Source organism: Oncorhynchus keta, chromosome 4 (genome assembly GCF_023373465.1).
Source record: "Oncorhynchus keta strain PuntledgeMale-10-30-2019 chromosome 4, Oket_V2, whole genome shotgun sequence".
Lineage (NCBI taxonomy): Eukaryota > Metazoa > Chordata > Actinopteri > Salmoniformes > Salmonidae > Oncorhynchus > Oncorhynchus keta.
Window position 1 is genome coordinate 81716071 of NC_068424.1, and position 11745 is coordinate 81727815.

An 11745-nucleotide genomic window follows, 5' to 3' on the forward strand; every position below is an offset into this window, starting at 1 on the left:
GCTTTCTTTATTTTCTCCGTGCTCGTTGCGGTACAAACAGTGACACAAAACAGGAGAATGAGTCCTTTTCTCTATTCAAACTGGTTGAATGAGGGATTTTTATATTGCAGGCACCTGCAACTCACCACAGGTGAGTTCAATTCCAAAGTAAAGGAGAATCACCTGCTAAAAATTGTTTATAACTACTTCTAGAAGGTGCCAATAACATCGCCGGGGCCATTTTAGAATGTCTTTGTGGAATAAACTAACATTGCTGTTGGATTGTAGCTGCTTGGGTTGGAATTTTTAAGTTAAAAGTTACTGGCCAAACTCTAGACTGTACAGCCTTTAGAGACTAGGCTTGTCTGGTCGTTGTACAGCCTTTAGAGACTAGGCTTGTTCTGTTCGCTGTACAGCCTTTAGAGACTAGGCTTGTTCTGTTCGCTGTACAGCCTTTAGAGACTAGGCTTGTACTGGTCGTTGTACAGCCTTTAGAGACTAAGCTTGTTCTGTTCGCTGTACAGCCTTTAGAGACTAAATTGTACTTGGTCCTTCTGTAGCTCAGTTGGTAGAGCATGGCGCTTGTAACGCCAGGGTAGTGGGTTTGATTCCCGGGACCACCCATACGTAGAATGTATGCACACATGACTGTAAGTCGCTTTGGATAAAAGCGTCTGCTAAATGGCATATATTATTATATTATATTACTGGTCGTTGTACAGCCTTTAGAGACTAGGCTTGTTCTGGTCGTTGTACAGCCTTTAGAGACTGGGCTTGTTCTGGTCGCTGTACAGCCTTTAGAGACTAGGCTTGTTCTGGTCGCTGTACAGCCTTTAGAGACCAGGCTTGTTCTGGTTGCTGTACTGCCTTTAGAGACTAGGCTTGTTCTGGTCGCTATACAGCCTTTAGAGACTGGGCTTGTTCTGTTCGCTGTACTGCCTTTAGAGACTAGGCTTGTTCTGGTCGCTGTACAGCCTTTAGAGACTAGGCTTGTTCTGGTCGCAGCCTTTAGAGACTAGCTGTACAGCCTTTAGAGACTAGGCTTGTTCTGGTCGCTGTACTGCCTTTAGAGACTAGGCTTGTTCTGGTCGCTGTACAGCCTTTAGAGACTAGGCTTGTTCTGGTCGCTGTACAGCCTTTAGAGACTAGGCTTGTTCTGGTCGCTGTACAGCCTTTAGAGACTAGGCTTGTTCTGGTCGCTGTACAGCCTTTAGAGACTAGGCTTGTTCTGGTCGCTGTACAGCCTTTAGAGACTAGGCTTGTTCTGGTCGCTGTACAGCCTGTACACTTTTATTAACGCCATATATCCCTGTAGGTCTATGCTCTACATACCAATATGCTTTAGACACACGTAGAGTTCAGTTCAACAATACCAGTCCTTATTGTAGGAAGGGGATCAAAGGAATAGGGAACCATAGATGTTGTCTATGTTGGTAGCACCCAAAGTATTGTTGCTATGGTGACTATCATAATGAATTTGGTGTGTGTAAACAAATTATTACGTTAGAGTAGGCTTTTAGCTGTGATCCACAGGAGGAGTGAGTCATTCAACCGCTGTAGGACTCAGGTCTGGCACCACTGTCTTGTGTTGTGGGAACATTTCCATAGTGTGTGTGTGTGTGTGTGTGTGTGATTTCCATGGGACCACAGAACAAACTAAAATGCCGGTCAGATTGTATAACTCATAACTAGTGTTACTCATAAGAAATATCTGGATATAGTCTCAGATAGTCACCAGCCACAAATCACGTGGGTCTTAGCACACAAGACAAGACTTAACTTTGGGATATTGTCCTTGAGTGTGGATCTACATTCCCCTATGTATGTATTTGGACAGTGAAGCGAATAATATGGCTCTATACTCCAGCATTTTGAATTTGGGATCAGCGTAGCCTAGTGGTTAGAGTATTGGACTAGTAATTGGAAGGTTGCAAGTTCAAATCCCCGAGCTGACAAGGTACAACAAATCTGTCGTTTTGCCCCTGAACAGGCAGTTAACCCACTGTTCCTAGGCCGTCATTGAAAATAAGAATTTGTTCTTAACTCACTTGCCTAGTTAAATAAAGATAAAATAAATAAATAAAGTACAGAATGTCACATTTTATTTGAGGGTATTTTCATGCATATCTGTTTCACCCTTTAGAACTGAAAGCAATCCGTGAATCTAGTCCCCCCATTTGAATATGTCATAAATATTTGGACAATTTTGGCACTGTATGTGACAGAAATACGTATTAAAATGGTAACCATGTATTTCCTTTTAATGTGGCATGAACACAACCAGTCATGATGTTGTCATCTGACTGTCCAACAAATCACTTCACAAAGTATATACTAAACTTTTCAACTACTTCAATAAAATATAAGTGAATTTGTTCAAAAATACACTTCTTCAAATTAGGGGACAAGATACATGAAGTGCCTTCATTTCTAGATACAGTGGCTTGCGAAAGTATTCACCCCCCTTGGCATTTTACCTATTTTGTTGCCTTACAACCTGGAATTAAAAGGGATTTTGGGGGGGGGGGTTGTATCATTTGACTTACACAACATGCCTACCACTTTGAAGATGCAAAATATTTTTTCTTGTGAAACAAACAAGAAGTAATAATTTAAAAAAAGAAAAAGAAAACTTGAATGTGCATAACTATTCACCCCCCCAAAGTCAACAATTTGTAGAGCCACCTTTTGCAGCAATTACAGCTGTAAGTCTCATGTCTCTATAAGCTTGGCACATTTAGCCACTGGGATTGTTGCCCATTCTCCAAGGCAAAACTGCTCCAGCTCCTTCAAGTTGGATGGGTTCCGCTGGTGTGCAGCAATCTTTAAGTCATACCACAGATTCTCATTTGGATTGAGGTCTGAGCTTTGACTAGGCCATTCCAAGACATTTAAATGTTTCCCCTTAAACCAATCGAGTGTTGCATTAGCAGTATGCTTAGGGTCATTGTCCTTCTGGAAGGTGAACCTCCATCCCAGTCTCAAATCGCTCCATCCCAGTCTCAAGAATTTCCCTGTATTTAGTGCCATCCACTCTTCCTTCAATTCTGACCAGTTTCCCAGTCCCTGCCAATGAAAAACATCTCCACAGCATGATGCTGCCACCACCATGCTTCACTTTGGGGATGGTGTTCTCAGGGTGATGGGAGGTGTTGCACCAGACATAGCGTTTTCCTTGATGGCCAAAAAGCTAAATTTTAGTTTCATCTGACCAGAGTACATCTTATTTTGGGGATGGTATTCTCGGGGTGATGAGAGGTGTTGCACCAGACATAGCGTTTTCCTTGATGGCCAAAAATCTACATTTTAGCTTCATCTGACCAGAGTACCTCTTATTTAGGGGCTTCATAGCAAAGGGGTGAATACATATGCAGGCACCACTTTTACATGTTTAATTATTTTCAATTTTTTGGGAAACTAGTAGTTTTTTTCCATTTCATTTCACCAATTTGGACTATTTTGTGTACGTCCATTACATGAAATCAAAATAAAAATGTATTTAAATTACAGGTTGTAATGCAACAAAATAGGAAAAATGCCAAGGGGGATGAACACTTTTGCAAAGCACTGGATGCAAGAAAATACCCTCAAATAAAAAGTGACATTAAGAAATGTCGTGTAATATGAAACATTTGATGTCAAATCCAAAATGCTGGACTATAGGGCCTAATTTACAAACGTTAGCTTCACTGTCCAAATACAGACTGAGTGTATGTTCAGCAGTATGATAATGTGACTGCCATAGATATACAGTATAATACTAGAGTGGTTATGTGACTGCCATAGATATACAGTATAATACTAGAGTGGTTATGTGACTGCCATAGATATACAGTATAATACTAGAGTGGTTATGTGACTGCCATAGATATACAGTAATAATACTAGAGTGGTTATGTGACTGCCATAGATATACAGTATAATACTAGAGTGGTTATGTGACTGCCATAGATATACAGTATAATACTAGAGTGGTTATGTGACTGCCATAGATATACAGTATAATACTAGAGTGGTTATGTGACTGCCATAGATATACAGTATAATACTAGAGTGGTTATATGCCATAGATATATAATACTAGAGTGGTTATGTGACTGCATAGATATACAGTATAATACTAGAGTGGTTATGTGACTGCCATAGATATACAGTATAAGACTAGAGTGGTTATGTGACTGCCATAGATATACAGTATAATACTAGAGTGGTTATGTGAGTGCCATAGATATACAGTATAATACTAGAGTGGTTATGTGACTGCCATAGATATGCAGTATAATACTAGAGAGGTTATATTTCTACTTCTATGATGGCTGTTCCCTCTTTATATAAAATAGGAGCACATAGAAAATGATTTGATATGCATATCATCCCTTTATCCAGGCTGTACTGATAGCCTACAGTACAGTTCTGTCTTATTGACATTTGTGTGATTATTAATCCTCTTCAGGGAATAAAGATGTTCAATCCATTTAAATCTAAACATATTTGTACAGCACTCTTTGCATAGCATTCAAAAAATCGGCAAGAGGAACCCGGGCATGACCCACTACACTATACTGGCAAAAGAAACCAGGCATGACCCACTACACTGGCAAAAGGAACCCGGCGTAAAGAGTCAGCAAGTTGTCCGTTCTCAATATAAGATTAGTTCATTCTTCACGGTCCATTGGGAATACAATAATGTCAACGGGACAAGTCAGTGGGGGAAAAAAATTTTGAACTCGGCTCCAACAGTCACCAGCATGTTGTAATGAAAGGAGGAACTACAGTGGATCAATAAGCTCTGGTCAAAGTAGCGCACTATAAAGTGTGTAGGAGAAAGTAGTGAATTTTGAAAAAAGGGTGTGAATGAGACGTAGATGTGTATTGGGAGGGAACTTTATGTGGCTGAGGTTGGCACACAGGGCAGAGTGAAACAGACTAGAGTTAAGGTTGGAGCAAAGGCGAAGCAAAGCAAAAGCAGGTTAAGGCGTGGTGGGGCCAGGTTAGGGCGGTAGTAGTACCGCCTGCAGCGGTATTATAGGGGCCAGGATAGGGCGGTAGTAGTACCGCCTGCAGCGGTAGTATAGGGGCCAGGTTAGGGCAGTAGTAGTACCGCCTGCAGCGGTATTATAGGGGCCAGGATAGGGCGGTAGTAGTAACGCCTGCAGCGGTATTATAGGGGCCAGGATAGGGCGGTAGTAGTACCGCCTGCAGCGGTATTATAGGGGCCAGGATAGGGCGGTAGTAGTAACGCCTGCAGCGGTAGTATAGGGGCCAGGATAGGGCGGTAGTAGTAACGCCTGCAGCGGTAGTATAGGGGCCAGGTTAGGGCAGTAGTAGTACCGCCTGCAACGGTAGTATAGGGGCCAGGTTAGGGCGGTAGTAGTACCGCCTGCAGCGGTATTATAGGAGCCAGGTTAGGGCGGTAGTAGTACCGCCTGCAGCGGTAGTATAGGGGCCAGGTTAGGGCGGTAGTAGTACCGCCTGCAGCGGTATTATAGGGGCCAGGATAGGGCGGTAGTAGTAACGCCTGCAGCGGTAGTATAGGGGCCAGGATAGGGCGGTAGTAGTACCGCCTGCAGCGGTAGTATAGGGGCCAGGTTAGGGCGGTAGTAGTACCGCCTGCAGCGGTAGTATAGGGGCCAGGTTAGGGCAGTAGTAGTACCGCCTGCAGCGGTATTATAGGGGCCAGGATAGGGCGGTAGTAGTACCGCCTGCAGCGGTAGTATAGGGGCCAGGTTAGGGCGGTAGTAGTACCGCCTGCAGCGGTAGTATAGGGGCCAGGATAGGGCGGTAGTAGTACCGCCTGCAGCGGTAGTATAGGGGCCAGGTTAGGGCGGTAGTAGTACTGCCTGCAACGGTAGTATAGGGGCCAGGTTGGGGCGGTAGTAGTACCGCCTGCAGCAGTATAGGAGCCAGGTTAGGGCGGTAGTAGTACCGCCTGCAGCGGTAGTATAGGGGCCAGGTTAGGGCGGTAGTAGTACCGCCTGCAGCGGTAGTATAGGGGCCAGGTTAGGGCGGTAGTAGTACCGCCTGCAACGGTAGTATAGGGGCCAGGTTAGGGCGGCCTACAGTAGTATAGGGGCCAGGCCTGCAGCGGTAGTATAGGGGCCAGGTTAGGGCGGTAGTAGTACCGCCTGCAGCGGTAGTATAGGGGCCAGGTTAGGGCGGTAGTAGTACCGCCTGCAGCGGTAGTATAGGAGCCAGGTTAGGGCGGTAGTAGTACCGCCTGCAGCGGTAGTATAGGGGCCAGGTTAGGGCGGTAGTAGTACCGCCTGCAACGGTAGTATAGGGGCCAGGTTAGGGCGGTAGTAGTACCGCCTGCAGCAGTAGTATAGGAGCCAGGTTAGGGCGGTAGTAGTACCGCCTGCAACGGTAGTATAGGGGCCAGGTTAGGGCGGTAGTAGTACTGCCTGCAGCGGTAGTATAGGAGCCAGGTTAGGGCGGTAGTAGTACCGCCTGCAGCGGTAGTATAGGAGCCAGGTTAGGGCGGTAGTAGTACCGCCTGCAGCGGTAGTATAGGAGCCAGGTTAGGGCGGTAGTAGTACCGCCTGCAACGGTAGTATAGGGGCCAGGTTAGGGCGGTAGTAGTACCGCCTGCAGCGGTAGTATAGGGGCCAGGTTAGGGCGGTAGTAGTACCGCCTGCAGCGGTAGTATAGGAGCCAGGTTAGGGCGGTAGTAGTACCGCCTGCAACGGTAGTATAGGGGCCAGGTTAGGGCGGTAGTAGTACTGCCTGCAACGGTAGTATAGGGGCCAGGTTAGGGCGGTAGTAGTACCGCCTGCAGCGGTAGTATAGGAGCCAGGTTAGGGCGGTAGTAGTACCGCCTGCAGCGGTAGTATAGGGGCCAGGTTAGGGCGGTAGTAGTACCGCCTGCAGCGGTAGTATAGGGGCCAGGTTGGGGGCGGTAGTAGTACCGCCTACATCGGTGAGTATAGGGGCCAGGTTAGGGCGGTAGTAGTGCCGCCTACAGCGGTTGTATAGGGGCCAGGATAGGGCGGTAGTAGTAACGCCTGCAGCGGTAGTATAGGGGCCAGGATAGGGCGGTAGTAGTACCGCCTGCAGCGGTAGTATAGGGGCCAGGTTAGGGCGGTAGTAGTACCGCCTGCAGCAGTAGTATAGGGGCCAGGTTAGGGCGGTAGTAGTACCGCCTGCAGCGGTAGTATAGGGGCCAGGTTAGGGCGGTAGTAGTACCGCCTGCAGCGGTAGTATAGGGGCCAGGTTAGGGCGGTAGTAGTAACGCCTGCAGCGGTAGTATAGGAGCCAGGTTAGGGCGGTAGTAGTACCGCCTACAGCGGTAGTATAGGGGCCAGGTTAGGGCGGTAGTAGTGCCGCCTACAGCGGTAGTATAGGAGCCAGGTGAGGGCGGTAGTAGTGCCGCCTACAGCGGTTGTATAGGGGCCAGGTTAGCATTCATTTATTCAACCTGGGTAATTGTCATTAGGCACCAAACAGAAGAAAACAGACAAACAGGGAGGGTCTAAGATGAACTTGTCCAATAAGAAACACTAGTTTTTGTTGCAAGACGTTTACAGTGCACTAATGTATACAACCCAGGTCAGGGCAGAGATCTTGTGGCCTACTGGTATGACATGTTTTTTTATTAGGATTCCCATGAGCTTTTGTAGAGGCAGCTGCTACTCTTCCTGGGGTTCACAAAAACACAAAACATGACAAGTCACAAAACACTGGTACACTAACTAGGTTTCTGTCTAATTGGCAACAGATTTTCATGCTAATATTGTAAAATCCGCATTAAAACAATATGCACATTTTTCCCACCAAATATGTATTTCCGTCAAATTGATTTCTTGCAGATAAAAGGCTGTGCGTGATGACGTGGTACACATAGACACGTGTTGCAGGTAAATTCCCATGGATATTCAAGTTAACGCGATGGAAACTAATTTTTCAACTCTATATAGCGAGTGTGCCCGCTTTGTTACGTGCACGTGAGTCTTCATTATGACATTATTATGGACAAAAAAAGCGAGATTATTTTGTCAAACGGCAGCTAAACATCCATCATTTCACTAGAATAAGACCCTCAATATTTATTGGAAAGGAGCATAAAGCTCATCACCGTACTCTTTCACCAACCAGTAATCTGTAGACTAAAAAACGGCATGATTTCCGAGTCATCGCGTGACTCCCGAATTTACTTCGATTTGGTTATTATATCAATATTTTCACTTAAATGCGTTTCGACTGCCATTTCTCGCATAAATAATTTTAATAACACAAAAAGAGCCCACCTTGTCTAGCGTATTTAGTTTTTGTCGACATTTTGGAAGTTGACGGGAAAATGTTGTGTTTCCATCAGGCCTACTTGATTTAGTCCCATTAAAAGGTTGGATGGAGACGTGGTTAGTAGCCAGGTTATAGCAGCAGGTAGCCGAGTGGTTAGAGCATTGGACTAGTAACTGAAAGGTTGTTACAGCAAATCCCTGAGCTGACAATCTGTCGTTCTGCCCCTGAACAAGGCACTTTTCCCCGGTAGGCCGTTATTGAAAATAAAAATGTGTTCTTAACTGGCGTGACGAGTTAAATTGAGAGAAAAGTAAAGATTGAATGTCACAACCAGGCTGATGTAAACAGGACATACCGGTAGTTTTATAAATGCCTAGACAATATTTGACATGAATTAAAATTAATTATACGAGAAATTACGTCGGAAACGCCTTTATGGGCAAATGTTGATATAATAACCATCATATCGAAGTAAGCTTGGGAGTCACGCGATGACATGTTGTGTTGTCCTCCCGCTACGACTCACCGTCAAAGCATGTAGTTTATTAGTCTTCAGATTAAATAAATGATGAACTTCACAGGGTGGTGAAAAGAGCAAGGTGATGAGCTGGATGCTCTTTTCCAATAAATATAGAGGGTCTTACTCTGGTGACATGATGATCGATGCTTGCCTGCCGTTTGACATATAAAATAATATCACTCTTATCCATAATAATCTCATAATGTAGGCTGGCTACCCGCGCTCTATGTGTGAGCTGTTGACTAGAGCGTATGTCCCAAGACCAGAGTGGGCACATTCGCTATTTAACGCAACCGTTTTTGTGACTAAACCATCAGTAGAGTTAAAAATGTGAAGGAAACTCATTTAACTTGTATTTTTTCATTCGACAGATTGGAATTTAACCGCAAAAAAAGTTATTTGTATGTGCGGTACGTCTTCACCTACAACCTTTTATCCGTTTGATGGAAACGCATCTCTGATGGGAAAATGCCTATATTGTTGTATGCAGATTTTAAAATAGTAATCTGACAAATTGCCAGTCACACAAATTTAAAATACGATATATTTGATAAAAAAATAAAATAAATGGTACAACAAAAATGAATGTCTATGTTTGTGTCCCATAACAGTGTGTCCCATAACAGTGTGTCCCATAACAGTCACCACCATTTCAGGAGATGTGGTTGTCTTTATTTCTTGGTGATTTGACTGTTTTCCAGAGTAGTGGGAGATGAAAGAGTTTCATTCCCTGTAATAATACTTGCGTTTTGTTTTGAATTCATTTTGGACTTGGGGACTGTGAAGAGACCCCTGGTGGCATGTCTTGTGGGGTATGTGACAAGGTGTCTGAAAATGAACGCTATTTGATTATGCAGAAATCTGGAATATTCATTACAGTAATATGTCTAATGGAACGTAGAAGAGATGCAGTTCATCTCGTCAACCGTCAAAAAGACTGACATGCACGTCGTTGGACTGGGGAGATGAATTGAAAAACACTCCCTGCACTGCCACCTAGTGTAAGTGGAGCCTGAGGCCTTGACTATATGCAACGTATGCAAAGGGTCTGTTCCGTGTTCCTCTTCATAACCATGCTATAGGAAGCTGGTTAACTAACCAGTGAGTGGTCTGGAGTGTGGAGTGGTTAGACCTGAATGTTGACTGTTAAAACGAAAAAGGGTCATTTTGGTGTTGGTTTATTTTCTTTGTACTTCCACTTGAGGACAAGCCAAAAGTATGTGGACACCTGCTCGTCGAACAACTCATTCCAAAAATTATGGGTGTTAATATGGGGTTGGTCCCCCCCTTTGCTGCTATAACAGTCTTCACTCTTCTGGGAAGGATTTCCACTAGATGTTGGAATATTGCTGTGGGGGATTCCATTCAGCCTCAAGAGCATTAGTGAGATTGGGTGACTGATGTTGGGTGATTAGACCTGGCTCAAAGTCGGTGTTCCAATTCATCCCAAAGGAGTTCGAAGGGGTTGAGGCCAGGGCTCTGTGCAGGCCGGTCCGGTCAAGTTCTTCCACACCGATCTCGACAATACATTTCTGTATGGATCTCGCTTTGTGCACGAGGGCATTGTCATACTAAAACAGGAAAGGGCCTTCGTCAAAGTTGGAAACACAGAATCATATAGAATGTCATTGTATGCTGTCGTGTTAAGATTTCCCTTCACTGGAACTAAGGGGCCCAAACCATGAAAAACAGCCTAAGACCATTATTCCTCCACCACCAAACTTAACAGGTGGCACGATACTTTGGGGCAGGTAGCGTTTTCCCTTCATCCAGCAAACCCAGATTTTGTCCATCGGACTGCCAGATGGTGAAGCGTGATTCATCACTCCAGAGAACGTGTTTTCACTTCTCCAGAGTTCAATGGCGGCGAGCTTTACACCACTCCAGCCGACGCTTGGCATTGCACGGTGCGATCATAGGCTTGTGTGCGGCTGCTCGACCATTGAAACCCATTTCATGAAGCTCGCAACAAATTGTGCTGTTGCTTCCAGAGGCCGTTTGGAACTCGGTAGTGAGTGTTGCAACCGAGGACAGATTTTTATGTGCTACAGCACCCGTGCTGTGAGTTTGTGTGGCCCTTGTTGCTCCTAGAGGTTTCCACTTCACAATAACAGCACTTCCAGTTAACCGGTGTAGCTCTAGCAGGGCAGAAATTTGACAAACTGACCTGTTGTAAAGGTGGCATCCTATGACGGTGCCACGTTGAAAATCACAGAGCTCTTCAGTAAGGCTATTCTACTGCCAATGTTTGTCTATGTAGATTGCACGGCTGTGCTCTAGATTTTATACAACTGTTAGCCAAATCCACTAATTTGAAGGGGTGTCCACATACTTTTATATATAGCGTGTAGCAGGAAAAGGGTGGACCAACTGCTTATTAATGCCCACGACTTAGGAATGACTTTTAGTCATGTAGTGCATCTAATCCAAGGGCTTTTACGCCCCCTGGCGGACAAAATATACTGCATCCTCATTTTGACCCCCCCCCAAAAAAAAAGTATTGCTCATTTAAATACCAAAGCTACCATTTTGTAGCCTGTGTTGGAATTAGCTCCAGACATGACTTTATTTTACCAATTTAGAAACTTTTAGATCCTTTTGATGTATTCAGATGAAATCAAATTATTCTCAAAAAGCTTGGTTTCATGTAGCTAATTAAATCATATACAATTATTCTCAGTTAGGAAAAAGCTGTTTTTTACTCATTATATTCACACGACACCCAAACTACACCCTATGAGCCCTGGTTAAAAGTAGCACCCTCCCGACTAGTGCAGCGGTCTAAGGCACTGCATCTCAGTGCTAGAGGTGTTACTACCGACCCCGGTTCAATTCCAGGCTGTATCACAACCAGCTGTGATAGGGAGTTCCATAGGGCGGCGCAAAATCATCCCAGCGGTGTCTGGGTGTGGCCGTCATCGTAAATAATTTGTTCTTAACCGACTTGCCAAGCTAAATAAAATGTTTCTAAAAACTTAAGTATAAGGAATATGGTGCGACAGACCCAC